Below are 19,602 nucleotides of genomic sequence, written 5' to 3'. Positions count from 1 at the left end.
TTTGATTATTTATGATTGTTGTGGAGTATTGTTATCTGTTGGTTTCGTTGGTTGGTTATGGAATGGCGTTTCGGGTTTTCGTGTGGTATCCGTTGTTCCCTGAGGGTTTGGCAAGTTGCGATCGAGATTTCGTTTTGGTATCCTTTGTTCCCTGAAGGATCGATATGGTTATGGATTTGTACTTCAAGCTATTGTTGATTATCTTTGTGAGGATTGGTGGCGGATGCGGTGTTGGTTTGAAGGCGGGTAGATTCTGCAGTCTGAGGAATGGATAGTTGAAGATTGGGTTCTTTTCGAGCGGGTTGTGCAGCGTGGAAACATGATTTTTATGAAAGTTGTTGGCACTGGTGAGAAACATTTTGCGTGTAAGTGTTGATTTTTTGCAAGGTTACTTTGGGAGATCGGTGATGGCGACCGGTGATTTATTGTCAGTATCTTAAGTGGGGGAGAATTGGAAATTCTCTGGATGATCGTTGGGTCTGAGAGGTTGTTTAGCTGCTTGGGGAATTCAACGATATTTCTATCAGTCGAGAGCAGGCTCGTATGGGTGAGTAACAGGCGTGCGGGGCGGAATACAGACCTAGAGTAGTTGATTGTGGAAGGCATGGGAGCAGGCCGGGATCGAGTATGTATGATGGAGATAGAGTTCGGAACCCCTAGAGGGCTAGAACGGTATGCGCGAGAGGATTTCCCGAAGGGATAGTTCGGAATGATGAATGTTAGTTGAGCGGTTCGGATAGACTGAAGGCTGGTAGGCGTACCAGTCAGGCCGAAGGCTCGGAGGACGGTCCAGTCAGATTGGCTGAAGGTTCTGAGAGTGGTCCAGATTGGCTGAAGGCCTGGGGAGGCGATCCAGTCATGCTGAAGACTCTGCGAGTATTGTTGAATCGGTTCGAGGTTATGGGTTGCGTATGTTACAGTGGGATTACATTGGGAGGTCTGGCCCCGAGTAGCAATTTTGAGCAGTGAAGGTAGTGCATGGGCTTGAAAGTCCCTGCGATGAGAGTCAGAGTAGTGCTGATGCATGGATGTCGGGTATGCTTTAAAGTGGTAGTGTAGCGTGGGATAAGCACCATAGTGCCTGTCATGATGACTGGGCGGACGAGTGGTTTCCTTGGTAAGGAAACAGGGAGGAATGAAATTCCAAAAGGGAGTGCGAATTCACGGAAGTGAAAGCGGCAGTGTAGAGTTATGATTGGAGTGGTCCGTCGATGGTCTTTGAGTAGTGTGTTGCGGCGGTAGAATAAAAGCTCATTCGACTTGATATGTTGCTCAGTACGCAGAAGGAATACCGCAGCGTAGAGCCACAGAGAGGGGTTCGGAAGGGATACAGAGAAAGAGTCTTGGACTCTCAGTGAGATTCTGATCAGGGTTTTGGTTATGTTTTAGCAGTTCATTCTGGCAGGATGTTTGAGGATATCGTCAGTGTAACAGGTTTTCAAAACCTGAGGGTGTTAGAGCTAGATCAGCATGTGTGTGTGATTGCGAGAGGAGAACTCGGGGGAGTTGCACTGGAATGGAAGAATGGGTCTTCTGTCGTCATGGAATGCATAGAGTGGGATTCGGATCGGGGATCCGATGGTTCATGGTTTTCTAGCCATACGAGTCAAGTGAAGGATGAGAATTGGAGCAGTAAGGCATCATGTGTAATTCTTGGTTATTGAGTACAGTTATCGGAGGGTACAGCTGGTGCCCGGTTTGAGTAGGTGGTGGGGACACCGTATGGAAGGAGAAAGTGAGCTTCTGGTTTTTATGATTGTGCCTTGAGGGACTGGGTTCGGTCAAGGCCAGGCGGCGTGTCGTGAGAAGTAATATGAAGATGAGATGTCGTAGGCTTCGAGGACGAAGCCTAATTTAAGTGGGGAAGAATTGTAACATCCCGGAATCGCAAGAGTGGAGTTGAAGGGCTAAAAGTATAAGTTTTAGAGGGTGACTCGGCGAGTCCATGGATAGACTCGGTGAGTCAGGTCGCGACTATGGTCGCGTATCAAGTGGCCTACTTGGCGAGTCCAAAGATGGACTCGGCGAGTAGGTGCTGTATGGAGAAAACCCTAATTTTCGGGGTTGAGCCCTATATAAAGAGCATTATACCCCTCCACAGCCTCCCTTATTCCCCCCTTGAGTTCTAGAAACCCTAAATTCGTGGAGAGTCCCATTATTGAGCAAATTAGAGCTTGGAGAGGTGTTGTTTGAAGAGATCTTGAAGGAGAAGTGGCTTGGATCAAAGGGCTTTGTGTGGATTCGAGTTTGGTTGCTATTGAGGCATCTTTTGGAGGTAATACTCTCGTTCTTGGGCTGTTTTTCCTAGATTCTCATTTTGGAGTTGTGTTGGGGGCTTGGTTGTGTGGTATCTTGATGTTTGGGGTATGGATCTGAGGTTGCTACCTCAGATCTGGAGTGGAGAAGATCTTAAGAGCATTAAAGCCCCTGTTCTTGTGTTGTTAATGGAGCTATCATGTCCCAAACCTTGGTTCTAAGGTGAATAAGGCGTAGATCTCTTTAGATTCACGTAAAGTTTGCCACTTTAGGTGATGGATGGATTGTAGGAGGTTGGATCTATGTTTTGGATCAATTGCATGGCCTGAGATACTTCTGTATGGATTCAGACCAGTAGTACTCGTCGAGTCACATGGGGCGACTCGACGAGTTGCTTGAAGATGGCCTGGAACTCGACGAGTTGGAAGAACAACTCGGCGAGTAGGTTGAAGATAGCCTTGGACTCGACGAGTCCATTTGGACTTGACGAGTCTTGTCGAGGAAGTCCCAATATTTCTGGTTGAGTCGATGAATCGGTGAGTTGGGTGTGAGTGGACTCAGAGTTGTTGGACTCGACGAGTCTTGGGGTGACTCGGCGAGTTGGGTCGCTGATTGAAGGAAGTTCTGAGCATATGGACTCGGCGAGTCATCGGGTTGACTCGGCGAGTAGGGTCAGTCAGGGGTTGACTTTGACTTGTCCAAGGTTGACCAGTTGTCTTCCAGGGGTATTTTGGTAAATAAGGGTATTTACTGAGTTGTATGTTTTGATGTTCAGTGGAGGAGTTCGTATCAGAGTTCGGAGCAGCGGGATCTAATCCTTTCAGCCGACAGTTTCGAGGTGAGTTATCCTCACTATATCAACAGGGTCTAAGGCACCAAGGCCAGCCCTTTATTGGATTGAGATTTGGATATGGTTATTATGTTATTGTTTGATGTGTCTGCATCCTGGTAGCTAGGATGGTACATGCTAGGAGACGTTGTTATGGTCAGTTTCCCGATAGATATAAAGTGATGATATGCTAGTGACCGGTTAGGTCGGTAACCCGATTAGGGTAATGATATGCTATGCGATCTGCTTGCTCATTTGTTAACTATGACTGTTATATGAATGTATGTTTTGTGCACATGGTTGTTTGGACTGGAGATGGGTTGAGGCGGGTCCTGCTTTGTGCTGTAGGCCAAGATACCCAGGACGGAGTGGTTGTTCCGAAGGCCCAGCGAGCGGTCCGGATAGGCTGTAGGCCCCACGAGGGCGGACCAGACGTGCCAAGGCTTGGAGAGTGGACCAGGCCGACTGAAGGCCCAATGTCGGCGGACCAGTCCCACTGTAGACTCAGAGAGTGGACCAGGTGGGTTGAAGGCCCGATGCGGGCGGACCAACTCCACTGTAGACTCGAAGGACATGACTAGACCTGGAGGATGGATCCGATGGACTTAAGGACGATACGGCGGACCAGTCACACTGTAGACCCGATATGCATAGCTGTTCTATGTTCTGTTATGTTATGTATGTTTTATATGTTTTGGACCGGAAGGTCGCAGCCTGGAAGGGTGTATGCGTGGTTGGTATCTTGGGGGTATCTCACTAAGCTTTCGGGCTTACAGTTGTGGTTTAATGTTTTTCAGGTTCTTCAGGAGACCGTGACAAGGCGAAGGCGTGATCGTACCGCTCCTCATGATTTTGTAGCAATGTGATTATGGGAATACTCTAATGATTTGTATTGAAAACCTTTCTGTAAACATTTTTATGAAAATCGGGTTGTTTTTAAAATTTTAAATTGGTTATATTTTTCGGATGTTTCAAAAGGATGTGCATCATACTTGGCATTTGTAATCGATGCTAAGAAGGAAAAGAAAGAGGTACAGAATATACCGGTTGTGTGCGATTATCCGGAAGTCTTTCCCGAAAATCTTCCCGGATTACCACCTGATAGGCAAGTGGAGTTTCGGATAGACTTGTTACCAGGTACAACACCGATAGCAAAGGCACCTTACCGATTAGCACCGACAGAGATGAAAGAGCTCATGACGCAACTTCAGGAGCTGTTGGACAACGATTTCATTCGACCTAGTTCATCACCATGGGGAGCTCCGATGTTATTCGTGAAGAAGAAGGACAGAAGAATAAGAATGTGTATAGACTACCGAGAGCTGAACAAGGCAACGGTGAAAAACAAGTATCCATTACCGAGGATTGACGACCTATTCGATCAGCTGCAAGGTTCGAGCTACTTCTCAAAGATCGATCTTAGGTCGGGATATCATCAGTTGAAGGTGAGGGAATAGGATATTGAGAAGATTGCTTTCAGAACTCAATATGGACACTACGAGTTCTTGGTTATATCGTTTGGACTAACCAATGCTCCTGCAGCATTCATGGATTTGATGAACAGGGTTTTTAAGCCATTCCTTGATAAATCTGTGATAGTGTTCATCGACGACATTTTGATCTACTCGAAAAGCCAAGAGGAGCATGGCAAGCATTTACGGGAAGTGTTGGAAGTATTAAGGAAGGAGAAGCTTTATGCTAAGTTCTCCAAATGTGATTTTTGGATCCGAGAAGTCCAATTCTTGGGTCATGTGGTTAACCAGGAGGGAATAATGGTTGACCCAGCAAAAATCGAAGTTGTAATGAAGTGGGAACGTCCAAAGAGTCCCACGAAGATTCAAAGCTTTCTAGGATTAGCCGGATATTATCGACGGTTTATCTAAGGTTTTTCTTCGATAGCTGCTCCATTAACAGCTTTGACTCATAAAGGAGCTACGTATACGTGGAGTGAAAAGCACGATGAGGCATTTGAGAATCTAAAGAAGAAGTTATGTGAAGCACTAATACTTTCTCTACCCGATGGAGTCGAAGATTTCGCGGTTTATAATGATGCATCTGGAGTCGGGTTGGGTTGTGTTCTGACCCAAAGAGAAAAGGTGATAGCATACGCATCTCGACAACTAAAAGAGCACGAAAAGAACTACCCCATTCATGATTTGGAGTTGGCAGCGGTAGTATTTTCCTTAAAAATATGGAGGCATTACCTCTACGGCACGAAGTGCAAGCTCTTCACTGATCATAAGAGTCTCCAGTATCTCTTTAATCAGAAGGAGTTGAACATGAGGCAACGACGCTGGCTAGAACTTCTCAAGGACTACGATTGTAAGATACTTTACCACCCAGGTAAAGCAAATATTGTTGCTGATGCTCTCAGTCGGAAAGTCAATCTTGAAAGGAAAAGGCCAAGAGCGTTAAGAATTGAAGTCGTCTCGACGATTGTGGAAAGTATCAGGAAAGCTCAAGAAGAAGCCTTAGAGAAGAATGGCCGAAAGGAAGAACGTTTGGGAAGAACGTTAGTGTTCGGTACAAACAGTCGAGGACTGAAGGTACTCCAAGATCGAATTTGGGTACCTAAGACGGGAGGAATAAGAGATCTTCTGATGGAAGAAGCACATAAGACCATTTACTCAATTCATCCCGGTAGCACTAAAATGTATAGGGACCTAAAACCCTACTACTGGTGGCCGACGATGAAGCTCGATGTTGCGAAGTATGTGGCCGAGTGCGTAACATGTGCGAGGGTTAAGGCACAACATCAAAAACCGTATGGGAATTTAGAACCTTTACCTGTACCCATGGGTAAATGGGAAGACATCACCATGGATTTTGTGTCTAAACTACCCAGAACGAAGAATGGACATGAAAAATCACTTCTCTCTCTAATTTCTTTCTCTCTCTAGGTGCCCTAAACCCTCCTAAACCCTAGATAAGGCCATTAGTACCCTAAGGAAGCCCCGAGGCTCCCAGAGTCCCGAGAAAAAGGAGTCTTTCGGTTTCGAAACGCTGCTCCAATTAACTTCCGGTTATCAATAAAATTCGTTGTAAGTGTGCTACGCTTACGCAATTTTTTATATAGCTTTCAAATAATTATAGGAATGTTATTAGGTCCTTAGAATATTTATTTGGACTATTATTATGAGTTATATTGAGTGTTATTAATGCTTATATAATAATAATAATAGTCAGACAATTAATTTGTCGCGATTATTGTTAGACTAAACCCTAGTGGTATCGATACTAGGTTTTATCAAAGGAAAATCATTTTGAGAGTACCCAAGCACTGTCTGAGTGCTGAGCCACCAGCTTTCAAGTGAGTGCATAATACTTTTAGCTTACACATAGATATGAAGTATTTTATATAAATTACGTGCTATATGTGCATATTATTTGAATACTTGCTATCTATGCTGGATGAACATTTTATACATGTTTTCAATGATTTAAACTGTATATGTATTTTATATCTACAAAATGTGTTGGGTATGGGTAGATGTAATAGTTGTTGTGTGACAAAATAAAATAATGAGAGGCCTCGTTATAGATGTTATTGATGATCCAGTCATCTAGCGGAGTATAGATGACGACCACGAACTATTCTAGACGGTCCAGTGGAAAACTAGCAGGCTCGCAACCTTTAGGTGTTTATTCGAACTGTGTGTTTATTTGAACTGTGTGCTCACCATATGTACTCCATCCCCCACATGGTTGCCTTAAGGACATTTGTTGCCGACGAATCCCCTTAGCAGTAGTGTCCATCCCGATGATAATCCTTAGGATAGGTCCCTTATGATAGATACTTAGGGACGTAACGTGAGGATAACGGGAACGGGTAATCAGGTTTGTTTAATTTAATGAAGTTAATAAACTTATTTATTGTGGGTTGAAAACCCTATGTGCTCACCAGGCTCCCAAGCCTGACCCACTCAGTTTTATGTATTATAGGTAGTGGAGCTTGAGCATAGATATGATGTTTGGACGAGGGATTACGGATATAGGCCTGTAAATATGAAATAATGTAGTAAGGTTTATATTGTACTGTTTATGCTTTTGATCTGTACGAACATGACATCACGAGTCTTTTAATGAAATGCATTTCTATGGAAATGCTTTTGATAAATCTTTATCATATTTTGTTTTGGGACAAATTCCGCAACACTTTTATTTAAAATGTTACTCTGATTTTTAAACAAAGCATAAACAAACCGGTCTTTTCTGGCCGTGATTTTGGGGATGTTACAAGAACTGAACCTCTTATAACCAAAACTTGCACTTCGAGAACTTGGCATTAAACCATTCTCGCCTCAAAACCCCCAGGAGCTCTCAAAGGTGTTCCTCGTGCTGCTCCCTGGACATTGAATACACCAAGATATGATCAATAAATATGATGACAGAACGATCGTGCATCGGCCTACATACCCGATTCACCAAATTAGTAAACACCGCAGGTGCGTTGGTGAACCCAAATGGCATCAACACGAACTCGTAATGCCCATAGCAATTCCAAAACGCGGTATTCTCCACGTTCCGCTCTCTCAATCTGACATGATGATATCCAGACCTCAAACCCATCTTGGAGAACCAAGATGCACGCTTCAGCTGATCAATGAGGTCGACAATCCCCGAGAGGGGATAATGGTTCTTCACTATTAAATTGTTCAACTCGCCGTAATCAATGCACATCCGGTGTGTACCATCATTCTTCTTGAAAAACAGAATCAACGCTCCTTACAGAGAACTGCTCAGACTAATGAACTGCTTACCTAGCAGCTCCTGCAACTGAGATGATAAGTGTTGTATCTCAGGCGGTGCCAAGCGATAGATTGCCTTGGCACCTGGTGCCGCATCTGGCACAAGGTCAATCCTGAACTCGACCTGCCTCTTGGGAGGTACACCTGGAAACTCCTACGAGAATACATCAGCAAACTCCTTGACCACTAGGACCTCTGAAACTGAAATTTGGTCCCCAACTCGAGTGTCAACCACATAAGCCAAATAACATGCACATCCATGTTGAATATACAAATGAGCCCTGCCTGCCAAACAAAACCCTGAACCGACCCTTGTGCCCTCTTACATAAATAACCAGCTCTCCCCCACTTGGGGTTCGAACTACCACCTGTTGGCCCTCACAATCTACCATGGCACGCCAGTCCATACCCACAATCACGCAGATATCCCGCATGGGAATAGGGATCAGATCAATCGGATATGGCACTTCAAAGATCTCCTAAACACAACCCTGATACAAATATAATGCAGTAACCCTGTGTTCTTTGGCGATAGAATACCATAACAGATAGTTTAAGTCCCCAATAAGCATATCAAACTCTCTACTGAATGAACGAGATACAAAGGACCGAATCGCACCCAATATAAACATCACAAAAGCAGAAAAAGAGTTTACTAGGAATGTACCTAATAGAGACACATAAATAAGCATAACACAAAACATAATCAACATGATAATAAATAAAAACATACCGATCACAACATCCGGAGATAATCTGGTCTCCTTGGCAGTGAGTTGGAAAGCGTGACCTCGAGCTCACAGGGGCTCCACCCTGCCTTGACTCCTATATGTGATCGTTAAAGTCGCTAGCGTTGGAGCCTGCACCGACCTGGCAGTAAGCAAAGGACACTGGGCCTTCATATGGCCCACCTAATCACAATAATAACAAAGTTTGATACCAGAAGTTGCAGCATGCTGTCGGCAGTCCATCGCAATGTGACCCTGCTTGCCACATTTATAGCCTCCCACACCTTACCAAACTTCCCACAAGTGCAGCTACTCTGACTCCCTGACCTAGAATCAACGGTCCTAAATTGCTTCGGCATAGGTTGTGACTACATCGGGGCCGGTCTCTGCTCCTTCATCCGCAACTCAATCTCAATCTCACGCCGCCTGGCGGCCTCCTGCAAATCCAACAAAGAACCACGATGCTGGGTAGATACAAACTATTGGATCTCCATCTTAAGCATGCTCAAGTAAAGGGTCATCTGAGCCTGCTTAGAAGTAGAAAACTCAGGACAAAACATGGCCCTCTCTATGAACATCTTGGTGATCTCCATCATAGACTCCGTCTAATGCCTCAAATCCAGGTCCTCCTGGGCCAACCTCTCACGCTCCACCAGCGGCACATATCTAGAGTGGAACATCTCCAAGAACTGCTCCCAAGATACAACAGCTCTCTACTTAGCAGAAAACAAACTACTAGCAAGTCTCTACCAATCCTTCGCTCTAGACGTTAGGAGGTTCAGAGCACACCTAACCTTTTGGTCAGTTGGGCAAGATCAAGTGAAAAATCATCCCTAAAGATCAGACATCCACCTCATGGCTATGATCGAGTCCTAAAATTCATCAAAAGTTAGGGGCATCGTATTGTTGAAGTCCTAATACTGAAAAACTCAACCAACACCAACCCCTGCAGCTGTAATGGTTATGGAGGTTGCAGTAGCAATAGTATCAGCAATGGTTGCATATCTATCATCAAATAACACCATCATCGTAGTCTTGATATACCTAAAAAGCTCTGTTATCTGCCCCCGGGAAATAGTCACAACCTCCCCATAGATAATCTCTCTGATACGGTCCTTAGTCACAGTTGACCCACCCTGGCTGCCAGCTCCTGATCTTAACCCACATCGTATCTCGAAACGTCTCGTCACCACTATACTGAAAATAAATCAGGGAGATATCAGATAACACACATATCAACATGGGAACGAAATCCCAACAAAGCGCTAAGGATTCTGACTCCCTATTACGTGTACGGGTCATGTGCTTTCAGTAGTACGGGCCCATACTACCTTCCACACCTACCCGTACTTGTCTCAGAGGATCATCACAACAACTAAAACAATACACACTAGCATACTCATTCACTCAATCCTCACTCTCTATAACAAGGGTAAACATCACGAGACTGTTCGGTTAACCCCATACAACTCATCCATGAAACTTCCACCAACCATGCATCACTCATGTATGCTATTCATACATAACACTGGAACCTACAAACAATATAATATCTAATCCTACCCTAAGCCCTTCGTCAAACAAGAACGGAAAAGAAGGCAAAACCAAACATTCTCAGGCTATAGAATCTTAGTTATGTACAACCTTGATGCATACAATAAGCAACCACAATAGTGATGTCAATTCCATTGAAGAAGAATCCTAGGCTATCAGGCAATTCTATCATGCAAATTCCTAAAGATCCCTAGCATATCACTAGCATGTTGTTCTAACATATCACAATATTAAATAACAGTTTGGTAATTTGTGCTCTACTTAATGGCTCCGATTGATCATATACATCACATCCTCCTTGATTATTTTGAAAACCAATTGTAAATCATTTTTAAAATCTTTTTCCTTAGTTTAAAACTGGGTTCACACGAGTGTTCCTCCAATTCACTCATACCAAGGCTCTGATACCAACTTGTAACATCCATAGAAATCATGAAAATTTTAAACTTTTAAAACCAATCCACAACTCATCAATGTTTATAATTAGTTTTCAAAACATGTTTAATATCAAAGTTTTCCCAAAATCATATATCAAAACACGAGGAGGTACACGATCACACCTTCGCCTTCCCTTAATCATCTGAGGTGCGTGAAACATAACCCAAAAATGTAAGCCCAAAGCTTAGTGAGTTCCCCCAAAGTACCAACACACAAACCAATAACAAATATGCAATAACAGTGTACTATGGGTCCAATGAATCATCGGGTTGGAATACCCCAGGCCCCTCAACCATTGGGTTGGAATTCCTACATACTATGGGCCCAACTAACCATTAGGTTGGGATACCCTAGGCACTCAACCATTGGGTTGGAATACCAACATACTATGGGTCCAATCATCCTCGAGATGGCATACCCTCAGGCCCATTCAATCCTCGGATTGGTATGTCGCGATTTGTTGGCTGACGCACAAAGTAGTGAAGCCTCAGCCACCGATCAAACATGTGCACATATAACAAATAATCATATAACAGTCTACAACCTGTCAAATAAATATATAGATCACTAAGGATAGCTTCACCCAATATACTAGAGTACCGATCTAACAGATCACTATAGTACAATAGCATGCACAGCAAGATATCACTCCAATGGGCCCGTATTGGTGCCTTTAACCCATAAGTATAGTGAGGAAAAATCACCACACAAACTGAACAAAACTAATGAGGCCCGACTCCATATCTCAGCTCTCTAACCGATACCTATTTCCACCAAGTGACCAATGCCATTGAAATCCCAAAATACCCAAAATGCCCTTAGGATCAAACTTGGTCAAAGTCAAATTCAACTAGTCAAACCCACAAAATCAACCGACTCAACCCAACCAAGTCAACTCAACAAGGCTGACCCATGTGATTATATGGGGTGTACTCCGGAGGTATGCTTAGTGTATGTGAAGCCTCTTAGAAGATCACCATAAGGGTGGTTAACCGAGTACGAGGGGCGTACCCTCGCAACCTCTAAACTCCATTTCTTGCTTAATGCCTTAAGCACTTAAGGCCATACTTCAGATATATGGTCCAAATGCACCCTAGAGTCATAAAGTTTCCAAATTTATGACTTTACAACTCCGAAAAGTGCTTAAGACAAGGTATTAATCCATTAAGACCTTCTACAAGATCCATGAAGCAATTCTAGCAATTAGGACTTGCTTTTTATGGCTAAGGACCCTTCCCAGGGTCTGAAAGGATAGCTCAAAATGAAAAGAACAAACCATGAATAATATGGGACCTTTAGGACAAGAAAAGCAACATAAAACATCCAAAAATGGGATCTAACAACCGAGACATCAAAGTATAGACTTTATACCTTCTCGAGCTTCTCAAGAAAGCAAAGATCTCAGATCCACAAGCTTGCTTCCACTTCAAGGCTTCTTAATGCAATTTCTTCCTCCTTTCACACAACAAGAACATATTCTTGAGCTCAATACATATACTAAGAGGGATCGGGTTTGCAAAGATGTCTCAAAGGATGCACAGGCTGAAAAGGTGGGGAGAGATGAGACATAATGTTGCTTAACTACCATTTAACCTAAAAATCGAGGATTCCTCCTGAAGCTAGTACGCCCTATGTACATAAGTGTACGCCCTAGTACACTCAGTTTACACACATGTACGTTTGACGTAGTCCACCTGCCATAATTAATAAATTTCCACTAGGGATTTGAAGCATAACTTCTTGGACTTAGGGACCAAAATGATATGAAATAGAATTATAGGGATGAATTTAGAAGTACATGAACATCAGGATGTTACATGTGAAATGTATACTAATCCATTAAAACGCACATCATTTTTTTATTAGTCGTTAGTGGTGCATGTATAGTTAACCAACACACTAATATGGGACTATTAAAGTGAAATGATGAAACAACTTGGTTTTTTTGAGAGTATGTGGTTAACCGACACATCAATGAGAGATCATAAAACGATCGAGGGTGTTCGAGCGGGTTTGCATGGTTATTCACATCTTAATTATTTCCTCGGCATCCCAATCATAATTAGTAAGAGTATAATCCAATATTAAACATGTCATTGATGTTTCAATGAAAATGTCAAGAGTTCTAGGAGTTTCATGTGATTGAAATTGATGAAATGCTTCTATCTACCTAAAATAGTTTTGTGGTATGACTATGACATCCATGTTCATATTACGAAATGAATATATGGATCCTACCCTTAATTTAATATTTTGGGTTAATAATTATGGATTAAAATGAACTAACTTGAATTCTCTCTTTTTCACATTTTTAGATGTCGAATCAAGATAGAAATGGTCTTTCCTCGTTCTTATGGAAATGGTTTTACTCACTCTTCTGGAGATGATCTTCCATATTCAATTCAAGGTGAAATTGTCTTCCCTTCCTTGGGCAACGGTGGAATTGAAATACATTGTCCTTCAACTCTTCCACCTCCTACTTATGTGGCTCTCCCATTGTAACATTTTCCTCAAGTTGAAAGATATGAGACTACTAAACTCCTATTGGCATGAAAACATGAAGATGGAGACTTTGCGAATGTTCTAAAAATGAAATCTTACATTGATAAGTTAGGAAGAATGGTTATCGTATTCCAAAAGGAGCAAGCCAATGGTTTGGTTCTTCAATCATTTCCAAATTCATATGGTCAGTTCATTAAGAACTTTTATATGAGGAACCTCGACATGACCCTAACTGATCTAGGCCATATGTTGATTACTACTAAATCATAAATGCTTAAGAGTACAACTAAAGCAAAGATGCTTAAGTGATCTAATCCCAGGAGTTCTATGGACTTTGAAAATGGTAACATTGGTGATCAAGAAAAGATTTCTCTTCCCAATCGAAGAGTATCGGACAAGTTCAAACCATTTGATTGTATGGTAAAGAGAAATGTTCATTCTAAGATTGGTCTATATGTTGACCCCAATGAGTCCATCTGTTTCTACATCCAAATGAAAGGACATTGGAAGCGAAGCTACCTAAAGTACTTGAAGTATATTAAATATGGTAAAGTCAAGTTGTGTGACTCTACATCAGGTACATCCATTATCTTTATTTAAATAAGTTCCTAAATATAGACTCTTAATACATAATGTGATGAGCTCATTTTCAGGGTATTGCAGGATCTAATACAAAGAAGAAAGCTTGAAAAAAGTGAGTGGAATCTAATCATGGGAAATCGACTTTATACGTATGGTTCGATGGTCAAAATTTGAGGCTACTACTAAGGAGTTAGGATACATTTAATAATTTTCTATTACTCTTTGGAGATATCCAGAAACATAGTTTTTCATTTTATGCATTGTAAGGACAGGTTTCAAATTTCATTTTATTTCATTAAAACTAAAGTTTTGGTTTATGAAGTTGCCTTATTTTTCCTTGCAATGGCATTAATGAGTGTGTCGATTATGTTTATAATAATAACAATATTAATTTGTGGATTTTATTCTTATCGCGCTTGTGGTACTGTTAGATTTGACAAAGTGAAAAGAAATCTCATCACCAAGTTTTAATTCGACATAAACTTGGAGTCATAAAATTTGAATTGCATGATGCATCAGAATCTTGTTTATTGGAAAACTATGATTAATTCATTGTTTACATGTTTATGTGAGGCCAGTAAAGGGCGAATGCATCTACTACATGTTGATATGGACTCTTTAGATCTACCCAAAGGGACGATAACTCTATTCTCCGTGATTAACTAATGCTTCAGTAAATATGATTGTGTTTATAAGATTAAACATAATTCTATTACTTCTAAAAGGGTTCATGAGTAGCAGAACGACATAGAAGAATCTGTTAGGTAGAAATATAAAATATTCTCTATTATGAAAGGAAAGGAGAGTACTTTAGCATCATGTTTGATGATCATCTTAGTAATTGTGAAATTGTATCACAATTGACTCCTCCAAGAACATCTTAGTGCAATCATATAACTAAAAAGAGGATTCGAACATTTTTGAAAATGGATCGATTATAGATGAGTCATAATTTGTTCCAATAATGTTTTAGAACTATGATCTAGTCACTATAAATCGTATAACTCATTCCAAACTAAAAGGGTCTGTAGCACATCTTAAGATGTGGAATAAGAATGCTTTCTTCACTCAAGCACTTTAGGAAATAGAGTTTTGATGTTTTCGTTGATCGAGATAAAAAAAAAATAAACTAAGTCCAATTCTATGAAGAGTGTTTTCTTTTCGGGAAATCACACAAAATTTTGAATATTTGTTTTAACTAGTAGAGGATTGTTCCTTGAGAAAAAACTTATATGTTAAGAAGTCAATAGGAGTCGTATTGATCTTGAGAATTGCAAGAGTCAACCGACGATAATCTGTTTAGTTATCAGTAGCATACTACCTGAGGTTGAAAACCTATTGTGTTTTAATTGACACATTCTTATTTCTGTGTACTTCCGGTTACGTTAGCAATGATTATGAGTTAGATGGTTTGCATTTAATTGCAAAAGCAAAGCGCGTTGGTCAGTGAAAGTATACTGATCAATTTAGGTCAGCTACTAACAGTACAAAAGCACTAGTAGGCCTTTAGGTTGCTGGAAAGAAAGAAAATAAGAACAACGATGTTCAGTCCATGAGGGAAACCTACATTTGAAGTTGGTTTGTACTAAACCTAGTCTTATGACTATAGGTTGAAAAGAATGATCCATATGGATCAGAATGAATGCACCTTCAAATCTAAGTGGAAAAAGTTTTCACTCTAATTCATGAAAATGATTATGAGGAAATACTTTTGCTGATAAATTTTAATGATCTGATAAATATCTACATAAATATTGCTTGGGATAAGTTCATTATATTATTCAAAATATGATTCCGACATCCATCTTTATATTTCAAATTGTGAGGAATGGAAATGAATTGTTTAAACTTCAAAAGACATATTTATCACATCTTGAAATGGTTTGAACACACATAGTATCCGACTAGAGTGCATAAGCTTCAAAAGTATAATTAGTGACTTAACAAAGCATCCCATAATAGGAATCTACACTTTTGTAAGAAATTCGATGGGTATTGTTTTGTAGAAGTCCAGTTGATTTCTAGGTACATATCAAAGCTAGTGGGAACATAATTGTTTTGCCGGTATTGTATGATGTCAATATTTTCATAAAAAACAATGTCTGTAGTTTGCAAATTGCAAAGTTAAGGAAGTTTTTTGATATGGTAGGCTTGGGGAGAGGGCACTGATACTTCGTTTCAAGTCTAAAAGTTTAAATCATATAGTTTAATAAAACTGATTCATATATATATATATAGACACACACACATACACACACACACACACATATATATATATATATATATATATATATATCATGTTGAAATGTTTGAACTTAGGAGACTCTATGTGAAAATATTGTATCAAAAAATTTAACATATATTAAATCCTTATATAGGTAAAAATAAATTGAGTTCCATATGCTTCACATATAGGATCAATCATATATGTTACAATATTTGCTTATTCTAATTTTTCACGTGCCTTGAGCATTGTGAAAAAAGGATTAGAATTTTATGAAGATAAAGTTGCTAATCAAATATTAAGAACATTCTAAGGTTTTACCAAAGATTACTTGCTTGTAGACAGTTGAAGGCATGATATTATTTAGGACGGACTAGAGTGACACATTTTGGATTAAGATGATTCTTGGTAAAAATGATGGTTATATAGGAATATGGAATCTGATTTGGAAACTTTAATGTAAAAGAAGTGTCCAAGGAGTATACCTTGAATTGAAACTTCAAGTAACAAGTTTAGTGGAACATTCTGTAATATCGAAGACTCGGTCTTTCAGAATTTAGAACCTCGACATCACAAGAAGTCAATGCATGCAAAGATGGAATTCTACTACATGTTAGGTAATAATAACAAGGATTTGGAATTATGAAATGACTATCATTGGAGTAATGTCCAGTCGATCTGTTCACAAAGAAAGGACCATAGAGAGGCATAGTATTCATGTTTATAACATGGCATTATTGATGTTATTTTCAAGCGGTTAGTTGATTATACAAAACAATTAACATTGAATAAATTCATATTTTTTATGGTGATTAAATAATATGGATTTATTTATATTCAATAGGTATGATACCATTGTTAATTAGTTTAATATTGTGTTTCACTTTGCATTTTACTTTCCTGGGTAATTTAAATGTTATTCAAAATTCCACAGTCGGTCAGGCTTTTAGGAGTTGGTATTGAATTAAGACTGCCATGAATCATTTGTAGATTGTCCATAGGGATTGGCCATTGCATAGGGATTGCTGCAATATTCATGTGTACTTAGAAAATAGAGATTTTGAGCATTAGATAAACCCACTCTTTGATATTACTTCATGAATTCAATCACAGGTAACTCTAATATGATAAAGTCTTTTATTTTTCAATGAGAGATACATAATTTGTAATTTGCAAGTCAGTTGCACAGTGGAATTACGTAAACTCATCAGTAACTTGATGTTATAAAACGTAGTGTCATGTGTGATTTGATGAGTAAAGGTTATCACTATGTAGTTAAATTTTATTTGTTCCTTTTTCCTTATTAGGAAAAGTGATATCTTTAGACCCTTAAATGATTTGAGTTGATTTATAAGAACCAGGACTGGTCCGGACTAAATTGATGCATCTAATTTTGTAGTTTGAATTTGTACATAAATTCTGAATATCGAGAAACAATCAAATGAAAATGAGGTTGATAGTTTAATCCACGACCCAATTCGCACGATATCTTGTAGAACAAAGGGATAACTTATCACTTATCTTAAGGCCAATATTTGATTTGAATCAGAGTTCGATAGTGGCTTTGGAAAGCACACTTGTTCTTTGGTTCAAGGTAATACTTGCAATTGTAGTTATAGACTTATCCAAGTGGGTTGGATTAAAGTGTCTAATCTCATAACTAAATTGGTATATTCTTCTAATTAAAATGAAAGTCCTTTGGGTTGACCTCATAGCTCGAAATAGCCAGAATTGATTCTCAGAGAGAAAGGAAATGATTTTTTAATATATTATATGATTAATATGTTAACTAGAAATAGATGGTTGATTTGTTAACTTATTACGTGATTATTGAATTAAAATGAGCTCAATAGATAAATAATTGATTTGATAATTTGTATCATTAATAAATAATAAGAAATCAATAGAAATTAATTTAGAATTAATTAAATTTAAATGGAATTATTTTGTATTAATTAAAATTAATTAAAGGTACAACGGGTGAATTAGATTGTTCAGTAGTTGAACAAAAAAGCAATTCTAGAACTATCCATGGTATGGATGGTTTTGGAGGAGTTTTCTAGGGTTTCTGGAAGCCTGCTAGTTGGAGATAAGGAAATGATTTCAACTGGGATTAAATCTATGATTTAATTAATTCAAACTTTGATTCATCTGAAAGTTAACTAAACAATAAATAGGACTCCTTGGCTTGCAAATTTCGTTCATAATCTTCCAAGAGGCTTAGAGCCAAAATTTCTTCCACATCCTCTTTGTCTCCTATTTATTCTATGGTTTATAGAGTCTATGCGTGATCCAATAGAGGCATCACACTTTTGGTGCTTGCTTTCTGATGTTAAAGGAAGGACTCAATAGTATTGTTTACTATAACAATAGAAAGGTTTGTAACCATAACCTTATGATTTTCATATATAGCTAGCGTTCTTGTACTTCATAATATGTTGCTATTAATTATAAAGACATATAACCTTAGGTTGCATGTACCCTTAAGTGTTAAGTGTAATTTCGCAAGTACAATGATTTTGTAACCTTCAAATTCCACTAATTCATACATTTGAAGGGTTCCATGTAGCTCTAACTCAATTATTATAGGAAAGACTAGCGTATATTATTTTTTTAAAAATTTCGTGACATTTTTTGATTATTATAGAAAATTTAACTTCTAAGTTCTATCTTTGTAAATTAATAAATTTTTATAAATATTTGATTAGTCATTACAATTTTAAGCTATCAATCATGTTTTTTAACCATAATTTCCATGGGAAGTAGTCAGGGTTGACCATTGAATTTTGTTGACCGTTGACCGTTAACTTTGTCACCAGTTTGACAGTGGGTCATACTTGAGGGAATCAGATTGTTTGGTGCTATTCGGCTCATGGGAGCAATCAATGTAGGGAGTGAGTTTGTTTATTTGTTTCCTTGGATCTTCAATTTAGGTGAGATTCCTCACTATACTATGTACTACAATGTATATCCTTGTATGTTTGGATATAAGAGTAGTGGTATGTTGGTTAGAGTGCCAGTGGGATGGTATTCATCTAGTGGAGTACCCTAGCGGTTGTTTGTAGTTACATAGGATAACCTGAGAAGTCTTGATCTAGGCTTTATTGTCTTTTCCCTGTTTGGTTATGGCTCTAAAGTAGGATCACCTGTTTAAATGTCTATCTTACCTCTAGTTAAATATAGCTATGCATGCCTTGGTGATATGCCAATAGCGGCATAGTGTGATGTATGAGGCCTTGTATGTAGTAGTGAATTGTTAGGCATGTAGACTAGGGTACATAGTTGCATATGTTTATGTCATTACTTTATTTCTTGTTTGTTACATATGTCTACATACTGTTTGGTGAGTTGAGGCTGTCATGCTTTGTGTTGTAGGCCAACATACTTGGGCGAGCTAGCGGTGTGTTGTAAGCCAAGTGTTGATCAACTGTATGTTGACACATAGAAAGAAAGAGGGGGGGGGGGGGGAGATTGGTCTAGGTATATTGTAGGCCTTGCGAGGTACACTAGTCAGGCTGTAGACTTAGGAGCGGTCCACGCATGCTATCGGCCTTGTAATGTGGGATAGATAGATAGATGGCTTATATATGTGTTTGCATTATATGTATATTGTTGTGTGTGTTATTTTGGAGAAACTCACTAACCTTTGGCTTACAGTTATGGATTAAATGTGTTTCAGGTACCATTGATGACCGTGGTAAGGTGAAGGCATAGTTGTACACAAACATCAACAATGATGGA

The sequence above is a fragment of the Lactuca saligna genome, chromosome 5 (assembly GCF_052625555.1).
Source record: "Lactuca saligna cultivar CGN05327 chromosome 5, ASM5262555v1, whole genome shotgun sequence".
Taxonomy (NCBI): domain Eukaryota; kingdom Viridiplantae; phylum Streptophyta; class Magnoliopsida; order Asterales; family Asteraceae; genus Lactuca; species Lactuca saligna.
The sequence above is the reverse complement of the archived record's forward strand: the minus strand, read 5'-3'. Positions refer to the sequence as shown.